At 41.0% G+C, this 26,891-nt stretch overlaps 1 long non-coding RNA gene across 6 annotated transcripts in view; it reads right to left on the bottom strand.

Annotated features, from left to right (window-relative positions):
* The window catches only part of LOC144369252 (uncharacterized), a 39,985-nt gene that overhangs the window by 12,069 nt on the left and 1,025 nt on the right, over window positions 1-26,891 (bottom strand). For all 6 annotated transcript variants that reach the window (XR_013428714.1, XR_013428718.1, XR_013428719.1 and 3 more), the window contains exons 2-4: window positions 26,731-26,890; window positions 7,550-7,762; window positions 817-959 (exon numbers count right to left, since the gene is read on the bottom strand). This is a non-coding gene — a long non-coding RNA (uncharacterized LOC144369252). The remainder of the gene's footprint in view (window positions 1-816; window positions 960-7,549; window positions 7,763-26,730; window position 26,891) is intronic.

The following is a 26,891-nucleotide window of genomic DNA, read 5'->3' as shown; positions in this document are numbered from 1 at the left end:
AGGAGAACATCCTTCTCACTCCAGTGTCTCCAATCAAGTGAGCTCGGATGGCTTGGTCAGTGAAGCGGGTGCCTGGTTACCAGGGTTCCATGCTCTGTTTCATCCATTATCAAGGCAATAATATCACTTCTTGTGGTGCCCATACCTGAGCCTCCTTTTCTCTTAAGACCACTTTCAAAAGCCCTATGGGCTACTGATTTCTCCCCTGTACCCACCCATATCAAGTTTAGCAAAAACTTCCCAATTACCCGCACCAGCCCCTACCCAACTTGGCTGCCACTAGAGTTCGTGCTTTGAGGATTAACAACTGGATTCACCAGTTCATCCTTCTCACCAGCTGTGTGATCATGGTTCCATCATTGTGTCACTCATGGGCTCCCCAGTGTCCCTAGCTCTTTCTAGAAATCAGTGTAGCATCTAATTTCTACATTTATTGGGCACATTTGCCCATAAGAGCCTGCATTATCTCTGAAACCAGAGATGGGACTCACAGGTGGCTAAAGCTCAAAACTTAGAGATGGGAGAATCAGGAAAAGGGGGAGAGACAAAGAATGCACCTCAACTCAATCAGGCCTGTGTTTCACACAGGGACTTGGCAATGTCAGTTCCCTTTTGGTTGTAATTCCCACTCTGAACCATAGCAAGGTTGAGGTGACTGAGATTCAGAGGCTGTCCCTTTCTGGCATAGAGCTTCCCAAGGCTTCTCCTAAGATTTCAAATTGCCCAAGTGCTTCTACTCAGTCTAGCGGTTAGGGGCATCCAAAAGATTCCATGGTACCACAGTATCCTGCTGCCCAAAGCCAGTACACTCCTCACCTCAAGATGGCTCAGACTCTGTCTCTGAAATCATGGGAATAGAAGTGGGTACAGGTGATGGGATATCATCTCCAAGATTGAGTTGTGCAAAGTTATGACTTCTCTCTGGATCCCTGTCTCCAGCACCACGCTCTTTATTTCATCTTAAATCCAAGCAAACAAATTGATTTAGCATGAGATGTCTATGGACACACCCCTGTGATAAAGACAAGACATAGTCCCATCCTCCCATTAGAAAAGCACTGAGGCTCAGCCAACATGGATCCCACCAGGAACACAGGCATGAACTCAGACTCTGATCCTCCCAGCTGAGCCTCAATGGAACTTGGAGTCCCAGCCTCCTGAGACAAGGAAACAGAGGTGCCTAGCCAAGCCACCTTGAATGCAGCCGCACACAAACTGAACTTATCAATGCCCCTTGCTCTCAGTTGTGAGTAAGAGGGGAGGTGGTGTTTCACAGGACATCAAGTGCAGTCTCCAGGCTTTGGGGTGTGCCCTGGCCTCTCTCTATCTGCCCAGGCCCTCCAACTCACACTGGCCTTTTACCCAACCTCCTCCTAGGGCCAAACTCAATCCTGCCTCTCAATTTCTGCTGCCTTCCCCAACACACTGCTCCCCAAATTGAGCAGGGCTGGCTCTCTGTTATCATGCTGGTGCCAGCAGCAATGCCACCCCACTGACATAATTCTGAGTCCCAACCTAGGCACTCCAGCTGTCCTTGCCACACCTGGCCTGTTTGGGCTCTGGCTCTTGCTCTTTTCTTTCATGTGCATGTGTTTTGAGGTTTTGAGTTTCTCCCACTGCAGAACTGCAGTTGTGGCAGGGTAGAGCTCATGAGGGTGACATTCTGAGCCACATCCAATCCCATCAGCACTGTTAACTGGGGTGACTGCTGGAACACAGTGCTGAGTGAACACATGGGAGGTGGTTGGACCCACCTTGCCTCTGAGTGGTTTCCTTTCAGGACAGGAATGTAGGGATGGGAGCCCCTGGCGTGGGATGCTTTGCACAAGGCGTGACCATGGGCTCTTTCCTGGCAAAAATGGCTCCACTCAGCATGGAGAGCACTGTCATTCCTGGTGGCTAACAACAGCCCTGGACCCCAGAAAGGAATCCACACTCAAGATTAATGTCTGAGTGTGTGTGTCCTCAAGGAAATGAGGTCTCCTGATCCCAGGTGCAAAGGGGTAAGTCCTCTAACTCCAGGGGCCATGAAGGGACATCTGAGTTTCCCTTGTCCTTCTTTCCCTCTCTGAACCCATGGTGTCCTCACACCAACCACAGTTAGGACCCTGGCCTCATTCCCCAGTTGGGATCATTAGGCTCCATAAAGGACAGTCTCTAAGATGCTCAGTGGACCAACACCCTCTGCACAACCCATAACCCTATTCACCCAAGAGGCAAGAGGATTTCTATTCAGGAAAACCAGGAAAGGGAGAGCCTTTCTCAAGGACACAAGGACATTAGTGAGTGAGGGAGTGATTAATGGATGGAGAACTATTTCCACCACCAACATCCAGGAGCATATATGGCCCTTTGGGCACAGGTACGGACCCTTTTTTTCCAATCAACTTTTTCAGAGAAGTGAGGCTGCCTTCTAGATGGCACCTCCACACTAAGGGGGTCTCCTACTTCTTCCACAGGTACATAGTGGGCAATGGGCCTCCTACTATGTGAATCTGAGAACATTCTGTGGGCATCTGTAGCCTTTCAAGACCCTGGAAACCATGCGGGCACCCCAGCACCAGCAGAGCATTTCTGCACATCAAAACAATCACCCCGAGTGAGAACTCTCCATTCCACTCTGTACTATGCCCTGCCATCTGTACTGATCAGTCCAACCCCTCTCCTTCCTGTTTCTTGATTGTACTACCATGGTTCCCACATATGGAGGCCAGGGTGCTTGTGGCCCACCCCAACCATTTGTGTGCCAGGAATAAATGACAATCAGGAATGTGGCTGGGAAATCTGGATGATTGAAAGTCCCACTCTCCAAGTTTTTATCTTCAGCATAATGAGTTAGAAGGGGACAGGAGGTCTCTGCCAGGTAGAGATGAGTGGAAAATGACTGAGCCTCAAATAAGTGCCTGGGATTCTGGGTTCAGAGCTGGCTTTAGGTGGAATTGCTAAGGGACCAATGTACTCTATGCAAAGGGACAGTGGATGCCCTCAGTGTGGACAGGCAGCTGTGCTGTTTAGAGCCCTGGGATATCCCAGGTGTGTGGAGGTGGGTAATCCACGTGCCATCCCAGGCTGCTCCTGAGCACCTCTACCTGGATTCGAAGCTTGTGACTTTGCATCAGAGTCATCACATCAATGTTTCCGGGCCTCCCACCCCAAAAGTGCTCTTAAAGACACTGAGGTTCTGTTGGCTCTGGACTTACCCTTTCCTCCGGGATCCTGTTTATTAGGAGGTCACACCAATTCTCAATACATAGGCTTGGCCCACTCAGATCCCAGGAGAATCAGGCATTGCTTCTACTTGTAGTCCATCATGACCCACGACACAATGCCTGGCCACACAAATCCAGAGTCCTTTATGCCACAGATGGCCCTACTCCTGGCTCAGAACACATCCTCCAGTCAACAACAGAAACCACCAGGCACAGGGCCTTGGTGCATACTGGCCTGCAAAGACCTGGGGGTCAAAGACCTGGGAGAGGAGGGAACCTCCAGGTTGGGTGGGACCCAAGACCCTAGATCCTGGGATACAGCTGCCCACTGACATGGACAGACAGCTTATGTGCACACAGTCAGTACTGCTGTCACTGAGAGGCCAAATGAGATGCCAGCAGACCTGGCAGTGGACCTGGTATACTCAGGAGTTGGGGTAAACTGCATCCATTGAAAATGTTGGTGTTCAGAGAAAGACAAATTTTCTAGAATTTCACTTGTCTCATATTCCTGATAATCAGGTTTATAAAAACATAAAGTACAATGTTCTTTTTCTGGGCCTGGGGAGGGGAGTAGGATTCAGTATTAATGGCAAGAGTATGTCAATGTGAGTTCTAGAGATGGATTGTGGTGATGGCTATCAACAATATGAACATGCTTAATGCTACTAAACTGTGTACTTCAAAAATGGTTCAATTACAAAATGGATGTTGGTGTAGATTATCACAATGTAAGCATTAGAGAGATTGCTGATTTACTTGTCTTCAGATTGTTTGTGTTGTGATAGCAGAATACAAGAGCACAGATTTTATTTCTCAAATTCTGGAGGCTGGATGTCTAAGATCAGGGGCCAACTTCTGAGGACGTTCTTGTTGTGTCCTCCTGGGGCAGAAGGTAAAACAGGGACAAGGGCTGCTTTGAAAAGCCCCTTCCCAGGGAAGGAGACTCCATGGCCTAAGCACAACTTCAAGTCCCCAACTGCTAGCACATCATATCAAAGAGACCAAATAGAATGACAGCCCGTGCTCCCCAGAACATCCCAACTTCTTGGGATGATTCAATTTCTTCAAGTTTACAAGTCATGATTTTGGATAAGAAAAGAGTTAAGCTTAACACATGGGGAGAGGGCTCCCTTCTCTGCTGCTGCTTGCAGTGTTGCACGTGGCCTTACAAGTCATTACTGAGGTTCTGCACAACAGCTCCGACTGCCCTCCTACCACATCCCCATGGGGCTGACTTACACTCAAGTCCAGAAATCAGAAATGTCACAGGAAATCCATGGGAGATTTGTTCAAAGACCACTGAAAACACCACAGTTCACACATGCTCAAGTCTCTTACAAAAATGGCAGAACAATGCATATCTTCTTCCTGTAGTGTCATCTCTACATGACTTCTGACACCTAATACAATGAAAGGGCACTGTAGTTGTCTGTCTTACTACATAATCTAGGAAACAATGACGGGAGAAGTATCTGTCCATAGAGACACAATTGATTCCCTGATATTTTTGATTTGCAGCGAGTGGGGACTTTGGATGGAGAAGGATGGTACAGGGCCAACTGTTCTTTCTTGCTTTGCATTGAGGGGAAAAAACAATGAAGCCAAGACAAGGGCTTAAAGGAGCTGATGTCCTTCAAGTCACCATCTGGACACATCTGACCTTAAGGCTGGAAGACTTTCTGGGAGAGGATCCAAGGACTTGCCTACTGTGGAAGGAATCCAAAAGAATAACTTACTGCAAAGGGAGTCAATCCAATTGACTAGACCGTGTTTACAGGTCAGAGGGTGGGTTTCAATCAAAACACTGCAGAGTCCCATGGAGAACTCTGGAGAATGTTGGTGATTCAGAAAATGTGTGAATTCAGGGTCACAAGGTCCTCTCAGACATAAGGAAGGAACCTGCCATGACAGGAATTAGGACAACAAATACCAGGAAGCCTCACTGGGGAGAGATATGAAGAAAGGCAAGTGGACTGGATAGAATAGTTTCCCCTGAATTCTTGTCCACCCAAAAGTGGGTGTGACCTTGTGTGGAAACAGTCTTTGCACAGTGCTCAAGGTAATAAGAGCTCACACGATGAAACACAGCATCAACCGCCCTAAATCCAATATGTGGTGTTCTTGAAAGAAGAGGGGTGTTCGGACCCCAAGACTAGGGAGACCTGGGGAAACAGACTGTGTAAGGTTTGAGGCAGAGACTAGATTCCCCTATGGGAACCACAGATTGTGGGCAGCAGAAGAGAGTGGACAAAGGCTGGCAGAGTTGGGGGTCACTCCCCTAGACCCTGTGACGAGTGTGGCACTGAAACAGCCCACACCGGCCTTGTGTTCAGCCTCTGGATCTCAAGGGAAGGCTTTCTTCTGTTGTAGGCCACCCAGATGGCTCAGTTTGGTTGCAGCAGCCCAGGACCTGCCTGAAGGTCTGAGCATGTTGGCCAGGCAGGTTGGATCTGGGCCACAGATACACTCTGATGACTGCACGGTCTCAGCCCTGAGGCAAGACAAGCACCAAGTAAGAAGATGGGGAAAGGGCTAGGCACACATTGTGGCAGACGGTACCTGTGTTACTGGGAGCACTTATGACTCCAGTTCCCTGATCTGCTGCCAACACAGCCTACATAGGAGTGTAGAGGGACACAGAGCACGGATCTGTCCCACTCGGTGTGCTCAGGCATGCACCATGGCCAGCAGCCTCAGGCCATGCCTAGTGAGTCCCTAAGTGGCCCCTTCTTCCCATCCTGAGAGCTCCTCCCCTCCTCATGTCCTACTACCTCCCCACTGCCTCTGGACTGCTGTCTGTTGAACAGAAGGGGAGCCCAGGACAGTGTGCTTCCACACACCCTAATGGAACTGGCCACCTGGAGGCTGGAACTAAAGATTATTAAGGCTGAATTACAGGTGTGCACGTCTGGCACTTTATTTTTTAAATAAAACATATTTGATTTGCAAATTCTCACCCCCTCCTGATATTTTAATTATTTCCTCAACATATGAAATTTGACCAGTGTAAAGTTAATTTTGTATTATAGAAAGTTGATTGAAATAATATTTATATAAATAATCAATCACCAAACCTTGAATTTTTCTTCTCCTTTTTTGTCAGGAACTGCTTGGATACAAGAGAACACAGTACAGACTCATGGAAATGCTTGAAATGAACCACTGAAGCTTAGCATTCAGTGCTGGACAGGGTATGACAAGGTCACTTGATATCTGCTCCAAAGAGTCTACCAGACAGAATCCTCTGACTGATCCCTGACTGAGCCATAGGAACTGGCTAGAAAAGCCTTCACATCCTCAATACATTCTTCACTTCAGAATACTGGACAAGCATTGATATCCATCTCTTGTTACCTTGCTCCCCAGCCAACCATTCTTCAACAAATTCAAAGGAGCAACGCATGCAAGCACACAGAAAGGGATGTTCACTACACACATCCATGTGCGAAAAAGACAACTGGTATTTCTTGTTTGGGCTATTTCAAATGAAATCCCTTCTGCATGACCTCCACAAACCAAAAAAAAAAAAAAAAGTGAAATTCCCATGTAGAAGACAAGATACACTTGCCAAGGAGGCAGTGCTAAGAATTTAGACACTCCAAATGTAGAGTGTGTGTTTACGCAGTCCCAGTTTCCATGAGAAAGTCCCATGAAATCAATTAGGAAGATCCATGCTCTAGCCCTACCATGCAAGTGATGTGACTTGAAAGAGTCACTTAGTCTCAATAACCATCATCACTAACCACTAAGTCAATGAATAAAGGTCCTCAGGTGTCAAGCTACAAAATGTGGGATGAGCATGGATGAGGATGGGCGGGAGAATCCTCCCCCTCTAACAAAATTAGGGAAGAATATGCTGCCCTCGAGTGGCTGGGGGGCCTGGGATCCTGCCACAGAGGGGGATTCCAAACCTCACATCCCCTGACCCAGGCCAGAAGACCAGGTAGAGTTCAAGGATCCGGGGGCAGCCCAATGGCAATAAAGGTCAAAAGGAACTAGGGATCTGCCTGGACCCTCAATCCCCTACTCTGAGCAGGGCTGCATGACGAGGCCAGAGGCCATCCACAGCAATCTGCCTTTACAGGAAAACAGGGACTGCAGGCTGCCTCTGGCTCACTGAATCAGGGTGGTGTTTTCATAAAGCAAGACCACTTCCTCACATTTGACCAGCAGCTCATGCGCTGACAGCACAATGGCTGGCTTGACTCAGGCCCTGAGAAATGAAATAGAAAATTCATAGCAAACATATCTTTAGCTCTTCCACATCATCAGGGGGTGTGATTCATTTCCATCAACAAAGATGTCTGAAATGATGTCTAAACATGCTGGGGACTCACCTCCGTGTGGAACTTTTCAGGAAAAAGGGGATCAAATCTCTTGAAGCAACTCTTCTCTCCTCTAGCCCATGGGCAATGCAAGGAACCTGCATGATACCAGAGGCTCACTCTCTCTTCTCATGTCTTCTGGAAAGGATTCATTAATGCTTCCTTCAAGGTGAAGTAGAGGTCTGTATTCCCAGCTTCACAGAAGTGTTTGAAGGCACTGTCTCCCTTAAAACGAAAGAAGAAAAAACAGGTCATTAAACAGGCACATGGATTACAGTACATGATCCCTCCTCCCTGGAGCCTTCCACATGACCGTCTTCCACATTCATGGAGCAATGCTTGGCCACTTTCAAAGAGCAGGAGACCATGATTCTGAGAACAAGGAAGTCAATAAGGAACTTGAAGAGAGCGCTATGTATTGCAGAAAGTGGCACACCAAGGATCTTCAGCACGGCTGCTAGAAACAAGAGGTTAACTTCAGTATTGACTTCCTATCATTTACTAAGTACAATATAAGTGCCAAGCACAATATGCAGCATCATCCCAACAGGAGAGTATACCTAGTATGCAGGAAAACACCTGCACCAGAACAAGTAAGTATTTTATCTTTATTTGTAAAAATAAGCAGTAAAACAATATAACTGACAAAAAATTTCTCATTTCCCTATTACATATCTGGTATAATTCCCTATAAGTAATACCCCCCCCAAAAAAATCAAAAGTGTATTTGAAAAGTGTAAACTTGTCATTGGATTAGATGTATTAATAATGAATTTCTAATATTTATGTATGCTGTGTTCCTGCCTAATGCTGTTTTGGAAAAGAGCATATAGAATTGAACTTTTCACAGTATTTGCTTGAAAATACTGCTGGCTGGGCTGGGGATGTGGCTCAAGCGGTAACGCGCTCGCCTGGCGTGCGTGCGGCCCGGGTTCGATCCTCAGCACCACATACCAACAAAGATGTTGTGTCCGCCAAGAACTAAACAATAAATGTTAAAAATTCTCTCTCTCTCTCTCTCCCTCTCTCTCTCTCTCCCCCCCCCTCACTCTCTCTTTAAAAAAAAAAAAGAAAGAAAATACTGCTGGCTATGTCAGGCATGGCTAAGTGAATAGTGGGACTTGTAATAGTCAGAGAGTGCAATGTTGTATACTGGGGTCCCCAATTCCAATATTGTATGCGATACTTACGAAAGCCAGGGAGGCAGCAGGAGTATGGAAGCTGATTGAATAGATGACCTCAGGGCATGCCAAGGGCTATGCCAAATGAAAACATGTTCTAGCTCACCACTGCCTTGAGGCTCATGGGCCTAGATCTTGTGTTTTTTAAAGGTGCAAAAATCCAGTATTAGTGTAAAAATATCTAAAAGTTAAAGGTAGGTAATTTTAAATAGTGTCCAATTCTATATCTAATAAAGTGGGCTGCCAATTTGTGAATTTAGCTCAAGTAAAAAAATAAATAAATGAAACAGATAGATGATAATGATGATAACAGAGATAAAATTTTTGTCTTCTCCAGGATGCCTATAAATATCTTTCATTTAACTTAGATGCAAGTAACTTAAAATAGAATTTCTGAGTGAATATATTATATCTTATATTACACAAATCACAAGGTTTTGTTATGGAATATTTGGTTATTCTTAAGGCCTCACCTATAAACTGTCTCATAGGTATGAGGGGAATGACCCAAAGGATAAGAAAATGGCTGGAACCATTCTCAAATGTACACATGTAGCCTGAAGGTTAGGAAGAGAGACCAGACACATTGTCTCTTCAAGACTGTACTCAGATTGCAGGTATACCAGGATGGTTGTCTCCAGAGTGATGGCTTCATGTCACTAAACATTCCTAGCTCTCCTCAGAAACCTGACACACAGCCAACAACCTCAGTTTGATGGCACCTAAATTATACCTAAACAATTATCAACCAATTTGATCCATTAATTAATATATATCACAACTTTATCACTTAAACTAAACCACAGAAAATTGTTAACAAATGGTCATTTGCTTTGATACCTTTACTTCCATTTCATTACCCAGAGATGATCAATGCTGTACTTCAAGGAATACAGATTTATTACAGAATATTTAAGATCCTAAGGATATATTTTAGCTCAGCCCATGTTTTACTTTATTATAAATATGACTTCATGTTTTGAATATATCATCTAACATTTTTCCTCCCCAAATGGTAGGCCAATCTGTGCTCACTGATTGTTTAAGAATTTTACTAATTGTTTAAAAGTTCCAGAGGACCTGTTAGTCCTCATAATGGACAAACAATCCAATATTGTCTTCCTTGTAATGGACAAAGAATCCAACAAGTCCAGAGAACGTACATGTACAATAAGAAAAGGATAATGTCAAGTAAAGGAATGAGCAGAAAGATTCAGAGGAAGCTCATTTTCACAAGACACTCTCCTCCAAAGTGAAAAGCATTTGAAGAGATGCTAAGAAAAATACCAGCAAAAACAGTGTACTATCAGTTTGTATGTACTCAACATACAAAAGGGGGAAACCTAGATAATAAAATGCTGGCAAAGTATAGCCATGTTGAGCTATTCAGAAGAGCTACCTGGCAGAGTTTAGTCAAAGAAGTAAACATACATCCTTTGACACAGAAATTCCACCTGTTGGTACATCACTGACATATCGTGTTTAAGCATTTTTACAAGGAACATCCTCACGTTCCTTGAGCCTGGTCTGTGCTGACCAGGAGTTGAGGGTTACCTGGATGCCCACTGCTGAGACTGTCAAAAGCTAAAAATGTAGTGGACGCAAATCTTCATAAGTTAAAAGCAATCCATTAAAAACAATAGATTGAAACATGATAGGAAAATCCCTGAATTCAAGTTCTTGCTATCCTACCTACCAACAATAATGCTCGATCAAGATACTGGGATACTCAAAGGCAAAAAAAAAAAAAAGGAGAAAATATTATGTCATTATTAGTTTTCTTAAATGCAAAAATGGAAATGGCAATATTTACCCATCCAAGATCTGTTATGCATACTAAATGAGATTTTTGTGGACATGTTTATAAATGATTATCATCTCAGATACTTTCTGTGACTCACCAAATGCAAAGATCTATAAAGAATTACAGTCTCCATACATGAATTCATCATCAAAAGCCTTGAGTCAACAGGTGCTTCACAAAATAGCTGCTTGGGTGGTTAGCACCCATCCAGCCCTGGTAAGTCACAATCTGTAGTTTTATAATTCCCAGGGGATCTGAATGAGCATCACAGTTCAGATTCCAGATCAAGGAATACTTTGATGGTGACTTGCAGCTTACTAACAGTTTCTTCTTCTAGGACTAGATGTGACAGACCAAGGATGTCAGCAACAAAAGTCTGCTTATTAAAATTAGAATAAGGATACTATTTTCTTTTTTTTAACCTTTATTTTATTTATTTATTTTTATGTGGTGCTGAGGATCGAACCCAGGGCCTCACACGTGCTAGGCGAGTGCTCTACCATTGAGCCACAACGCCAGCCCAGGAAACTATTTTCAACTATCCTACTATTAAAGCAGTGTCAGAAAGGATATGTATATAGGAATGTATACAACTCTTTATGAGTGCCAAGAAGAAACAGCATTACAACAGGTAACCTAAACTCTGACTCCCTAAAGCCTTTCAAAATATTTATATGATCACACTCTAGAATGTCGCTTGACCACAGTTCACACATGGCTTACAGTTCTCAGTATTCATTGTGTCTTATTCTGTGAGCCCAATGAAATTCAGCCCATTTGATATTCATGGTTTAGAGCAGAAGCCCACCACAGACACAGTGGTCAGGCTAGACCCTTCTACTTTCCCTTTCCTCAGGGGATTCCCCCAACCACAGTAATGTCACAGGGTTGTATGTCCCTCTGATGATCAATTAATTAGTGGCTATGCTGGAACTGATCTTATCACACCTCAACACCAGATCAAGCTGGGCTCCAGAGTCACTGTGCCTCCTGAGACACATGAAAATCTCTCCTGGCCTCCTGCCACCAGGTGACAGAATTACTGCCATGGACTGGGGACACGTCTCTCAAAGTCAGAAACACATCCTTTGGGTCAGCACTATGGGATCTCCCCTTAGCTGTCTAGCTGACCTAGATGCCCTGGGCAGAGAAGGACTTCTGGACAGAGCATGAGACACAATTCCATAGTGAAACCTTGACCAGGCACTGTACGTCATTGTCTGGTGAACATTTCAATGACCCTACCTGGTCGATGCTTTCACACTAAGAATAAAAAATGCTTCATATTTCCCAATTAATAAAAACAATATGGTATTCACTGCCATGTTCAAAATGAGTCACAAGTTCAAGGCCAACCTCAACAACTTATCGAGTCCCTAAGCAACTTAGTGAGTCCCTAAGCAACGTAATGTGACCCTGTCTCAAAATAAAATATAAAAAGGGCTGAAGATGAGCTCAGTGGTAAAGCTCCCCTGGGGTTATTTCTCAGTACCAAAAGAAAAATGAATCATTTCTGGAAAGTTAATAATTTGTGAGATAAGTTTTCTTTTTTCTTAACTCATCATATATTACTGGTTATTGTCATTAGTCCCTTTCAATATTCTTTCCATGCTGATTATTTTATATCAAATCCTTACTTTTCTCTTAATTCTGATCATAGAATGCAGAGCATGAAGTTCAGAATTGGGCAGAAATCTGGCAGAACTTATTGGAAAGAAATTAGAAAACAAATTTCTAGATAAAGGTATTTTAGGAGGCAGAATCCATGGCAAACTATTCTTCATGCCCTACTGAAATCATGATCCACCTTATTCCTCTATCATGGGGAAATGTTTTCATATTTCTTTTGGTGAAAATTATTTTTTAAAAAACTTTACATTTACTTCAGAGGACTTGGGGAGTTTCCTGTAGGTCAGAAAAATAATATGTTTGATGAACTATTCAGTGAAAAGAAGTATTTAAGAAATAACTAGTGAATCAAAAACAGTGTTTCATTAGTCACTACTTAAAAGTGAAGTTTGGGGTCTGAAACTAACCTTTTTATTAATATTAATTAATATTAATTTATTATTAATAGCCAATCCCCCCAAAAATGCCGAATGTCTTCTCTGATATAAGGGAGGGGGTGACTCAAAATGGGTTAGGGAGGGAGAGCATGGGAGGAAGATTACCTCTAGATAGAAAATAGGGGTGGGAGGGAAAGGGAGGGAGAAGCATGGATGGTGGAAGGAGACACTCATCATTATACAAAATACATGTATGAAGATGTGAATTTGGTGTCAACATACCTTATATACAAACAGAGATATGATAAATTGTGGTATAAAGGTGTATTAAGAATTGTAATGCAAAAAATAACAATAATAAGAGAGCTCATGTATAATGGTATAATTTAGTATGAACATACTTTATATACAGAGTTACAAAAAATTGTGCTGTGAATGGATAATTATGATTGTAAAGCATTCCACTATTTTCATGTACGTAAGAAATTTAAAAGAGAAAAATCAAAATTAGATATGCTAATCAAAATAGATACAATTAATGTTAATATAAGTAAACATAAATTAGAGTCATACATTAGTTTTTTATTTATATAAAATTTATATAAATGTAATTATGATGTACATATTCTTGTGTCTGTCTTCTGCTCATGGAGTTGGAAATAGCCATACATGACATATTTTCATTGTTTTATAGTTTTGCATTGTATGAATATCCAAAACTTATTTACCCACTCTAGTGATGAACACGTGAGTTGCTTCCACTTTGAAGTCACATGAACAGCAAAGCTCTGAACATTTTTGTACGTATCTTTTTCTGACTATAGGTATAACATTCTGGTCCATAAACAGTTGGCAGTGGAACTTCTGGGTCATACAGCATGCAAGCATTCAGCTTTAGGGGATACTGTAAAACAGAATTTCAAGGGACTGTACCAATTTATACCCCTACTAGAATTATATGAGAATATTAGTGTTAAAAAGTTACTATTGTTTTGCTTTTAACTTTGGTCATTCTCATGAGTAGCTATCAGCATCAGATCATAGCTCTGGGATAACTAATGCTATAAAGTACATTTTCTCATTAACTAGCAATTTAAATAGACTTTTTGAAATGTGCCATTTAAATTCTTCCCCCAATTTTCTCTTTTTCTGCTATTGTTTTAAAAATTAATCAACTGCTTAACATGAAAGATAATTCTGTATAGTGTCCAGTAATATTTTGTAGTTCTCGGTGATAATGCCTAACAAATCTTTTCTAGATTTATCTTTTGTGTTTGTAAAGAGTGTCTCTTCTTGAAATTTTATCTTCTGTAATTTTATGGTAATATACATATAAAAATTATTTCCTCTAAAAACAAAACAAAACAGTGTTTCATTAGCCACTACTTAAAAGTGAAGTTTGGGATCTGAAACCAAACTTTTTATTAATATTAATTAATATTAATTTATTATTATTAATATTAATTCAAATATTACCATATTAATTCAAATATTACCATTTCCATTTTGCATGTAAGAAAATTAATAATGACATAATATTTTCTCCTTTTTTTTGCCTTTGAGCAAATTCTCCCAATTTGCCTCCAGAATTCTGGTTGATAAAGTAAAAAATTCACAGAATTTATTCAGATGGGGTAAAGAAGCCACTTTACACAAGGCTCCATATATCAAAGACATTCAGTCATTCAAAAATACTTATTGAGGGCCCATTGTGTTCTTGGCAGTGTTCTAAGTACAGTTCAAAGCAAGCGAACCAAATGAAATTCTGTCCTTGTGAAAATTACTCTCTAGTGCTGAGCAAAATGAACAGGAAAAATATATAGTATGGGGCTGGGGATGTGGCTCAAGCAGTAGACATTTGTCTGGCATGTGCAGGTTCGATCCTTAGTACTGCATAAAAACAAAATAAAGATGTTGTGTCCACTGAAAACTGAAAAATATTAAAAATTTCTCTCTCTCTCTCTCTCTCTCTCTCTCTCTCTCTCTCTCTCTCTTCTTTGTTAAAAAAATATATATATATATAGTATGTTAGCTGGAGGTTTTAAAAATACAACTGGCAAAGTTAATGAGGATGAAATAGAAGAATTGAAAGGATCTCATTTTTTGACTTTCTCAAAATTATACCCTGGGACTTCCCAGTAATTGTCCTTTTTGGTCAGCTGATAGCACCAACCTGTTTGATATGCAATAGGGAACCAGAAAAAGACAAGGAAGGCCTCTGGCCAGCTACTCAACCCAGTCACCCCAAGGCCCCATTCTCTTGGCTAGCTAGGCAGCAGACTCCCTGACACACAAATCAGTGTCCCATCAATTTAACTTGAATGAATGGAATCACTAGGCCACCCGCTCTAGACTGCTGAATGACTAGTGGGAGCATCATTTTACAAATAAAAACACATCAGATTAATTCAAACTTAAATGCAGTGAAAGAGAAATAAAATCATCCTCAGGGCCCAACGGACCTGGAGAAGAGGAAGACTGCAACTTCAGCCTCCTCGATCCTGGCGTGTAGGAGAAGGGAGATCATGAACTCTAGCTCCTCCAACCTTCCCTGAGGAGGAAAGGATTTTCACAACTCCTGTCCTCTCTAATTACAGTGCACCACCTAAGGGGACAGGGCATTGGAGGAAGTAAATTGCACTGAGGATGATCACAGTCCAGAAGCACATGCTCACCAAAACACAAAGGAACAATCCTAGGACAACAGCACGTTCCCTTCCCTCATCTCACCTACATATTACTCAAGGCCTATGTACCTGAATTCTTTTAATGGACACATCATGTCCAGATTTCAAGAAAAAATTATAAGGCAAAAATCACAGCTTGTGGAGACAGAGCATTATCAGAAGCCAGACTCAGATGGCAGGGAATGGTCAGACCAGGAATTTCAAACAACTGTGACTCAAGCCTGATGACCTGCTTATTTCTGCCTATCTTAACCCAGATCTGCAGGAAAAGGATGAGGGAACTGAGAGCAGGGCAGGCACAGGGAAGAGAAGAGGCCTCATTCGCATGAGAAGAAAATACACGTGGCAGGTGAGGGAGAGAAAATGTTTATTGAAGGGACATGAGCAACTAAATATAAATGAAACCTGGGAAGGTCAGGAGACCTACAAATCTCAGGGTATAACCCATTCTTAATTTGTGTATATAGTTCACTAGAGGAGAACCAGTGGGGGAAAAAATGACTGAAGGCTAGTCTGGTGTCTGTGTGTTCATCACATAGTCTAAGACTTTAAGTTGTACAGGAGAGTGAGTGGAATGATTGAGTTTTTTCCCATTTAGATGTCAACATGACTTGGACAGCTTTAGTGAAATACCAAACAAACGCTGTTTAGTATTGCTTCAGTGCAGATGTCTTCGGACCTCTGCTACACGTCCATGAATCTTTTGTTCACTAGATAATCATGGTAGTATACCAATTAGGTTAATATGTTCACTCTCTGGCTTATAGAATATTCTATGTCTACACAAGGAAGAAAATATCCTTTGCAATTACACCCCAGTGACAGGAAAGACATGCAGTCTTTGGAATGGGGTTCTTTAGATATCCTATGCAATTGTACCTGCTTTTAAAGAACTTTCATAGATGTGTCAAGGGCTTGGCAGGGCCTGGTGATTCAGCATGATCTGCTAGCAATGCCAGTCCATTGTTGCCAGCACAGGGACCCATGGTCTTCCTAGCTATGTCCGTGAGATCTTGTTTCTATAGAATAGAGATCAGAAAAGTATTTGTCTGTTGAGCCTCACTCTCCCATACAACACAACACCTTTTAGAATAGTTGTAGCTCACAGTTTGCACAAACTTCAAATTTTATCCCCAATCCAATCACACCTTATTAGTTTCTCTAAAGTCACCCCCACCCACAGAACTGTCATCGCTGATCACTACCACACTTACTAACGAGTGTCTGCTTCCACACCCCCATACCTGATCCCAAGATCTTTTTTATTCCACAAAAAAGCCAGATTATCTTCTTAAAACATGTGTAATATCATGTTTCTCCTGTTTAAAGCAACACAATGTCTTCTGATTTCAAAGGGAATCCAAACTCCTTAGCTCAACATTCAATGCCTGAGCGGCCTGGCCCACTCTCTCCAACTGCACCTCCTAGCACTGCTCCACTTGTCACTGTTCTCTATTCATCTTGGACTTCTTTCTCTTCCTCAAGCCAAGTTCTCTGTCACCCATATCAGTCAGGATCCCAAAGAAGAATTCAAAAATGGATACTCACATAAAGATATAACCCGCAAAACCAATATAGATATTAGTCTCCCAGGGTTAGCAACATCTGAAAGCCATTCTCATTCTTAGGCCTAAAAACAGTATTTTGTGTTTATTTACATATACCCTGTCTTGACTGCTAGTTCAATAAGTGAGAATTGTTGTCTCAATTACAATCGAATGGCCCTCCCTCCATGGAGCCTAGCACCATGCTTAGTGCAAAAACCATGCTTAGTACAGAGTAGACACTCTGTAATGCAGTCTACTTGGACTGAAATTTAACACACAATAGCTTCTCCTCACTTTTCCTATTCTATCTCAGGGCCACATCTACTAGGAATCAGTTGTGGGATTATCTACTCAATCCCCAATCACTGGAAGATGTGAGTCTGACTGGTGTCAGCAGCTCATTATCACTCCTACAAGTGGAGGTTAAAGATTACCTCATCTACACCTGCTCTGTATTTATATCTCAACCCCGAAGAGGCACCCTGCCTGATGATCACTGTGTCTGAAATCTTCCCGAGTGCTACAATACCCAAGTTCTGTTTCTTTGTCAATCCTTTAGGGAATATGCAGAGCAGGACCAAATTTTATCTTACAGCACCTGATCTAGACCATGTGGCTTCTCTGACTCCTTTCTCATCTTTAGTTGATTATTAAACAAATAAACAAACAAAAAAAATACCTCACAAAAATGGCATGACAGCTTCTTTTTTCTTCAGGCATATTAAAAGCTAAATCAATTTAAACACAAAGTCATCTAAGTTTGAACTTGGTCCTATAACTATGGACAATCCCACATGATTAAACCAAAAAGTCAACCTAGAATTGTTAAAGAAATTAAATTATAGCTATGATTTCACATAAGATCCTTTAGTTTGATAAAGATCTCTGTGTGGCTGTACTTCATGTGAACATAAACAAGTACTCCTTGAATGCTTTGAACAAAATCTCTAAGTTTATGAATTCATATGTCAATTATCTTCAAGATAGAATTATACCTCTCCTGGAGTTATCATTCTGTAACTTAATATTTTCATCTTCATAGAAGGGTACATGGCCGACTGAGTAAAATCTGAATACCAACAAAAGGTTGTTTATTGGAAAAATTAACTGTATCTTAAAAGCAAGCACACAGTGGCCAAGTCTTGTAGCATCGGAGATCATCATTGTTGAAATTACTAAGAAATGTGCCCAATTATATCAATAGATAGTGGCTCATCCACAATGAAATGTTGGTTTAGTATGAATGACTGGAAGTCCTGCCTTTCTAACAACCCTGTCATGATCATGTGCTACTCTGATCAGCAAGCTGTGACCCACCTCACCACCTCTTTTCATGTCCACACACTTGCTCCTTCCCCTTCCCAAAACTAATGCCCAATTCCCACTTCAATTTGTCTCAAACACATTTTGTGATTTGCACTTCATCTGAATAAACAAATGTTTTTCTTCTCCACCATCAAATCGTAATGACTACAAAGAGGAACTGGTAAAGTTGATTACACAGTGGATTGGTTGGCTTCAGTTGGAGAAAAAAGAATCATCTATAGTGAACTTGAATAAATAGAATTTTACTCTCATACTGACAAGTACACATTTTCTACTCCAAATAATACTTGAGTCATAACTTCAAAGTCCTAATAGGAAGTCTGTGCTTTGAACTGCAAACACAACAAAAACCACTTGGGGGAGACATTGTGTGTGGAATCCACTTTAGATTTTTTTTTTTTTTTAAAGCCATCTCTCAACAAGTATATAAAATTCTTAAATTAAAATGTGAGCTTAACTGATGCTATCTCAGAAATTTCTAATGCCCTCTGCTGGTTATTTTTGGAGTCCTTTAAAGGTCTAGGAAAAAATTCAGACTATATAAAAATTTGGACTAAATAAATGAAATGGTTATAATTAGCAGGTTCCCAGGTATCCTTGAAGTCTCTTCCACCATATGTTAGGTCATTCAAAGGAATTTATACGGTGGCTGGGACCCAAAGCAATCCACATTTCATGCCAATTACAAGTGTCAGCCACAAACACAAGGTGTGATTTGATCAGTGATACACCAGGTCTCTGGCCAAATATCTACACATCTCTTCCTCCCTAGCTACTTCCTTTATGGAAGGTTTGAAAAGCCAGGTGGGTGGTTCTTGCCAACTTCTGTCACTGATAGGATCAGCTTATCTATCTCATTGCTGAGGTTTTCTTTAATCATAGGAGATACATGGTATGCTTTCGCATGGGGCTTATAAATTAATGTGCTAATTCTTTCAACAAATATGCATTGACACCCCCATTCATAATGTAATGTAGCAAACACTTCCCCAGACACAGAATGAATTCTAAACAAGACCAAACCTTTGCCCTCAGGAATCCTTCCTTCTAGGGAAGGCTGAAGAGAGATGTTATATAAATAAACCAAACAAAGAAATGTTTTAAGAAGGGTTATCTTGGAGAAAATAAAGCAGTGTTCAGTCTACAGAATCATAGGGATGAGGTCCATCAGAGAATGCATCTCCAAGGAGGTGAACTTGAGAAACTTAAGTGAATAACAGTAGAAAAGCTAACGAATGAGGCTGAAGAAGTGGGCAGGAACACGAGGAACTTTTACATGTTTTGAGAAACATTCATAGGTTTGGGACAGGAGAATGGCATCATGTGACTTGAGTTGTAAACATATCACATTGATGGCAGCATGGAAGACAAAGTGAGCAGGTGGTGTGAAAACAGATCCGTTCAGGGGGCTTTCCTAACTGTGGCTGGACTGCAGTAGTGTGCAGGGAAAGACTTAGCAGTTGGTTTCAGCAGCTATTTTAGGATTAGTCCTATATATTGTAGAGCAAGGAAAAAGACAGGAATCAAGAAGGACTCCAAGGCTTCTGGTCTGAGTGCAGTGGTTGAAGTGGCCACATTTCTGCCACTTGCCCCAGAAGACTTTGTCCCATATCTATTCCTCCTGAACCATGTACTGGCTCAGTGCAGAACACTCAGGGACAACAAGCACATTGGGTATGAAGTATGAATAAGTGTGGGTGGTGGCTGTAATTTCTGAGCTTTGGTCTAAAATTGTTTTTTCTTCATTCAGAGAAACTTTTTTCCTTGTGCAATCTGCTTGCTCTTCTCTCTTTACTCAGCTCCTCTTCACCTTTCAAGGCCTGATTCAATTTTCACTTCATGCCTTCTTTATTTGCACTCCCTCAAACACAGAATAGACCCTGCACACGCGCGCGGGCGCACACACACACACACACACACACACACACACACTGCTCTAACCATTTGAGGGGTAGCCAGGAGCTCCACTTAAGTGCACAGGTTGGCAAGGATTTTATATAAATATTTTAATGTCTGTTGGCCTCATTCAACCCCTATCATATATCATTTGTTTTTTTTACAGTCCTTTATGAATCAGAAAAACATTCTTGATTCATTAGTCATAAAAAAAACAGGCCTGGGTTGACAACCCCTGGTGAAGAGTATGGTCTATGTAGACTGCTTTGGATCTTGGCTCTGGTACTTCTTCACTTGGGGCCTAAGACCATCATTCAGTCTCTCTGTGCTTCCCGTTTTCTGTTGGGAGATAATTCCGTAAGGGTCACTCTCATTTCTGTACATCTTTGCTCCATGTTATGTTTTTAAGAATATTTGTATAGAACACTTTCTTTATTTTGCTTCTAGCATAAGGAGTGGCTTTGTTTATCATCCATATGATAATGATGGTATCTCCCCTCAGGAAGACAGAAGGTGTGCTGGAGCCAATATAGAAGATTTGGTTTCCTGAGCTCAGTGTTCCTTAGCTATGGCACAAGACCATGGCATGTGTATTTGTGAATCTGAAATCTATGACACATGCTGTGCCTTGAGTAATAAAGTCCTTTGTCTCTGACGCAGAAATCTCACATCTTTTGCCAGGTTTCCTACAACTTGGTAGCTTTTAAGTAAAGCAAAATCCAGACCCTTCACAGTTCTTGACATCCTCATGAAGAGAATCTACCTCATAGGATCATGCTACAGATTAAATAAGCTAATATATTGAAGCTTTCACTGAGAATAGTTGTAGGCACAGTTTAAAATCATGTACATTGCAATTATTATTAACATTATAACTCTTTGTACTTGTACCTTATAGAAAATTATCATAATTCCATTGATATACTCATTTTGTAATGTTTTATTTCTTACTCTTTACTAAATTATACTTTTTGAGGGCAGGAGCCACTAATAAGCATTCAAAATATTTACTGAAAGAAAAAACAAATGTCTCCTAACTTCTGCTCCATAATTTTCAACAATTTGTCTTTCTGAACTAAGTGCTGGGACTTTAATTTGTAGCATATTTTGAATTTGGCCACATCTAGACTATTTATAACTCATTTAAGGTTTTTTTTCTATTCTGTTTTAATTTTGAAGAATCATTTCTTATTATTTTAGTACTTCTTTTTCAGAGTAGCCCACAATATTTGAGGGTATTATATAGCCTCAATCATTTCTGGGAATACTAAAGAGAATTTAAGATATATGGTTTCCTATATTAGCTGTTTCCTTGGTAGTTATTTAGTGTTGTTGTTCTTAGTTCTTCCCTTACTACTAACAATGTACGATGATTTTGCATTACCTACTCAATTTTACAAATAAGAATTATTTCTAGACAGTATACTGAAGCCTCTGTGTCATCCACATTGGAAAACTGGATAAATGCAGAGCCACAGCCCTGGTAAGAGAACAGCAGAATGTAGCTAGGAACTTGCTTTCAGAATGTGAGACTCTGTGCCTGTTTTGGTAGCGAGAACTGAACTGTCTCTGGCCCCAGTATTCATACTGACGTCCCAACCTCAAAGGAGGGCCTATACCCACAATTAGTTAAAGGCACTGTGATCTCTAACTGCAGCCTGGAGGAGCGCTTATTGAGCCTGATGCAGCTTCAGAAATTTTGGAATTAACCACTCCACCAATTGCCCGACAGACGACACTTACCCACTGCCTTCTCCTCCCAATTCTCCTAAAAACTCTGATTTTGAAAGGTTTTTAAGAGGTCTTTTTCAAAAGTGCCTTCCTCTATTCTATTGTTTTTGAGGGTCTTATGAGTCCGCATCTGAATATCAGAGAGAACATTCTGTCTTTGGTTTTGGGGATTGGCTTATTTCACTTAGTATGTTAGTCTCCAGTTCCATTCATTTACCATTCGTTTACTGTCTTGCACTTATTTCTAAATAATATGGAAACTTAGAGGAGTAGCAAATATAAATAGAAGTAAAAAAATTTGCTGACATATTGTCAATCGTTGAAACAGATGATGGATATACATGGATGTGGAGACGTCTGGGATAGAGAAGAGAGATGGTTGGATGTAACGATAGATACATGGATACAGAGATAGGTTAATGGAAGGTATGCCATGTCCTTGGACATGTTACCACAGTGGAACAAGGGCCTAAACAAACAAGAACATAACTTTTGGAGCCACACTTATATAAGACATAAGTGAAATGAAAATATCACCTAAGAGTACCTAAAGCAGGAGTGGGTCACTTAGTGAGCCAAAGGGGATATGATAAAATGAGAAGCACTTGCTGAAGTGCAATGAACTGAGGAAAGTCTTCTCTTTACTTCCTTAGACTTGCATTTAATGTTCACACTATGGACATAATGATGATTAAGTGCAGATTCAGAGGTTTTATAAAGAGCAGCCACAACAAACCTACAACTAACATCCCACTCAATGGTGAAAGACTGCTTCTCTCCACAGATCAGCTCAACACGAGAATATGCACTCACACTCCCATTCAGCTCAATATCAGAAGTCTAAATCTGGGATAAAAAAGAGAAAAGAAGTAAAGCATCCCCATTGGAAAGAAAAAGTACAACTGTCCCTCTTCACAGAGGACACGATTAACTATATCACTATCAGACACAGGAAAATCAATAAGGCAAAGGACACTGAGTCAACTGAAAGGATGCTCCCACAAGGTCATGGTAGACCCTTCCTGATCTGTCAGTTGGATTCGGCTTTTCCATCCCCATAAGAAACCAGGTAGAATGGAAAAACAAAACCAACAAAAAACTACCCTAAGGAAGAACCTCCGAAATAAATCCTCTTACACCTGACAAGTAAGTTTAAAATTTACTAAGGTCACAGGATACAAGTGGTTAAAAGCAATTTTTCATGGAATTCTCACCTTTCTGATCATCTTTCAAGCAGAGGAACTCTCAGGTTTTCATGTGGACAACCTTTTCAAGATGTTATACAACTGAAACACACGGTGCTAGCCATGAGCATAGTAGGGCTTTTCATAGGTCAGGAACTCAAGAAGTTCTTTTGATTCTGCCTCAAGCAGTCACCACTCAGCTCTAAACGAAATGTAACATCATGCCTTGTGACCAGCATGGAGCCATTCTCTCCCTCTGCACCATGAATCCATCTTTCCTCCTCCATGTGCTCTGTTCCTCTGCTTTAAAAAGAAGATTGAGGTTTGGGGCAGAGGTTTGACTTTCTGAAGGAAGACTAGAATTCCATATGCTCCCATCTGGATATGGAAGAAAACTTGAAGAATCAAGGATTCAAATTTTTAGGACTGTTGGAAAGACATCTAAACAGCATACCTGATTTCTTGTGGGAATGGAAAACCCAAATTCTACAGTGTCAGCATGGGTTTGCAGTGGAGGAGGGAAGCTGAAGTGACCTTGTGAGAGGGCCCTAGGTTGACTTCATGTTGCTATGTTGTTTTCCTGTATCTGCATGTTATAGAGGAACCTCTAGATTATGCACTTGTACTTTTTTGTCCTATCAGTGCCAATGGGTGAGTCAGGATTCAGTGCAAATGCCTGTTTCCTCAAAAGTCCAAAACATTTGGGCTGGGGATGTGGCTCAAGCGGTAGTGCGCTCTCCTGGCATGCGTGCGGCCCGGGTTCGATCCTCAGCACCACATACAAACAAAGCTGTTGTGTGCGCTGAAAACTAAAAATAAATAAATAAATAAATATTAAAACTCTCTCTCTCTCTCTCTCTTAAAAAAAAAAAAAGTCCAAAACATTCACCATGGAGATGGTGTGCTGTACATTGGCAAGTCAGAAGCCCTGAATGCCACTGAGGCTGGCTGGTAAACTGCAGCAGAATCTCTAGGCGGATACCAAGCAAAGTTTCTTGATGCTATGTTGACTAACACACTGTTTAATCACTCTAGCAGTCAAGGAAAGACTGGGGTCTATTTGCCCCTTACTACCACCAAAAGGGATCTCAAAGATGTTGTTAAGCTCTTGGGGTGCTGAAGACAATATCGATCCATCTGAGATCCCAGGTGGTCCTTTATTACTGGCCGCCCCTTAAAGTAGTATCTTTGGAGTGAGGTACATCCAACAGGCTTCACCGCAAGTGGCATAGCTCTGGCCACTCAGTACTTTGGGCTCTCCACACCCCTCACAAACACTTTGAGACATATATTTCCGTAACTGAGGATTTTGTTGATGAGAAACTCTGGTGAAGGGAGGGAGTTTCTGCCTGGTATTCCCTGGTATGGATACTAGGTCCATCACTTTAGAAAAGCAACTTCCAGTTTTCCATCGGGCTTTTATCCAAATTGAATACCTGACTTATAAAGGCCTTGTGAATCTCCACAGGGTGATTCCCATTTTGGATGGCTCCACTCAGACTCTGAGTGACAATATGTGAAACGAAATGGAATATTCAAGAACACAGCTGCCTGGCCCCACAAGCACTGTACTTAATACTAAAATGAGGCATCTCTCTGCTGAAAACCAGACATCCCAGGCAGCTAAGTGAGTCATTTCACTAACTCGAGGAGGTTCTCAAATCACACTGGACTACAGTAACTTTTCCACCTCAGTGCCAGTTCTGCCAAACCAAAACCATATGTGATACGTCTACTCAGCAGAGAGAATCCAAAGCCCTTCACAGAGCTATGGCCAGTATTCTCTGATGAACTTCCTTACCTGTTTTCTAAATATTGAACTGTTGCCAATGGTCTAGACATTTGGTCTACAACTATGAAAACTAAAGTCTGTCAGATTAAAGACATCCCTTCATTCATACCTGTGACTACAGAAAGAAATCACAGTAATTAAACTGTCCAAGACCATCAGGTAGGAACCCATAGGAAGGGCCCACTCTCTGATGAGACTAGCCAGAATCAAGGTGCCCACTGAGTCTACACTGCCTGGCTGCTACTCTCTTGCTGCCTGGATCTATCATCAAACCCAGATATGACAAGAAGTCTCCCAGAACAAATGGAAGGACTCCACATTTCTGCAGAGGCTGCCAATGAAGGCCAGACTATGGTGCCTGCTCAAAGTTGCTATAATTTTCTTCTGGCCGACTGTTGACTTCAGACTTTGGGCACCTTCCAGACAACTGGTGGTGTTTAATCATCACCATTACTTTTGGTGATGACCAGTACTTTTTTATATATATACTTTTTCAGGTTATGGTACAATCATTTAAGTTTAATCTGTCAACTGAAGTCTATGACCTCTAAAACTATATGTGGCATATATTTGGTATTGCAATCTGATCATGTTACACTTTTTTTTCCCCAAATCTACTCCACATGGGCTGATAATCAAGACTTTCATGGACCTTCAATGTTCCCTGACATCTGTCAGCATCTAGTGTTATGGACCATTGATGTAACTTCCATCAAAATCAACATAAATAGGTTATTAATTGCCTCCTTCATCTCATGGTCTGTGCACCTTGCTCAAGCATTGGTAAATAAATGTAGCTGTCCCCAGAAAGAGATAATTTCCTTCTAGTAGCCTTTTGGGTAGGGATCAGGATGAACAGTTTGGCAGTTTTTCAAAAGACAAACATATACCCACCATAGAATCCAGCAAATCTCACTCTTATCTATTTATCCTAGAATTAAGAACTTATGTTCACACAAAAATCTGTACATGAATATTTAGATGCCTCTCTTCATAATCACCCCAAACTAGAAACAACCCCAAATGTATTACAAGTGTTGAATGAACAAATTGTGATACATCCATACAACAAATACTCAGCAATAAGAAGGAACAAATTATTGATGAAGGAAACAGTTTAGATGAATCTCAAAGGCATTATGCTGAGAAAAAGAAGCCAGTCTCAAAAGTTTATATACTGTTTCAATTTATAGGATGTTCCTAAAAGTTCCAAGCTATAGTGATGAAGAAGAGATCTTGTACACCAGAATGAGGTATGAGACAGGAGTGTGGCTATAGCAGAGTAATGTGGAGGAATTTTGAGGATGAACAAAACTTTTTCTATAATCTGATTGTGCTGCTAGTTGCATGAGTCTCAATGTATATGGAAACTCAAAGAACTGCAAGCCAAAAGAAAAGTTCATTTTACTGTAAGTCAACTGAAAAAACATGAGGGCTGCACTCTTCAAATATTCATTACATAAAAGACCAAGAAAGGCTGAAGCAATGTTCCAATACGGAAACCTGAAGAGACATGTCAAAAACAATACCCAGATCCCACACTAGAAGGGAAAAATGATAAAATGTCCTTTTTATTAATAGAAAAAAATATCCTTGATGTTTTAGTTCTAATGTTTCTCAAAACCTGGAAAACATTGATTAGTGATCTTGAGTTATGGTCTCTTGATCTTTTTCTACATCAGTAGAACAAAGGGCAATTTACTTGTGAGAAGAGACAGGAGGAATTTCTCTTTCCATCTCAGGCTTTGAATACTGTCTGGAAAACCATTCATCCACTTTTATTTAATAGTATTTTCTATTATAAAAATGTTAAAAATTTTGGTGGCTCTTAGGACTTAATTTTTTTAAATAACTAAGATTATTTTTTCTAGTCCCATAGAGAAGTTGCTCATTGTACACACTGTAAAATGTACAGTTTAATAGGATTTTCTCAAGGTGTCTCACTATGGAGAGATCTTTTTTTTTTAAGTTGGAAAACCCTTCTTTCCCAATTATTCTGTACACTGTTAAACAGAAAATCCCAATTCTGACTCACTTACCAAAATGAATTTGACTCACTGCTCATAGATGGACCTGGACTCCATCTTCACTCCTCTGTGGTGTCTCTGTCCTGCCTTTTTCCTCTTAGCAATTTTGTCTTCAGGCTGCCTCCTACTGTAGTGGCAAATTCTGCCAGCAGCAATCAGAGCTACTGTGTTTC

The sequence above is a fragment of the Ictidomys tridecemlineatus genome, chromosome 12, assembly GCF_052094955.1.
Source record: "Ictidomys tridecemlineatus isolate mIctTri1 chromosome 12, mIctTri1.hap1, whole genome shotgun sequence".
Classification (NCBI taxonomy): Eukaryota; Metazoa; Chordata; class Mammalia; order Rodentia; family Sciuridae; genus Ictidomys; species Ictidomys tridecemlineatus.
This window is presented reverse-complemented; position numbering and strand designations above follow the sequence as displayed.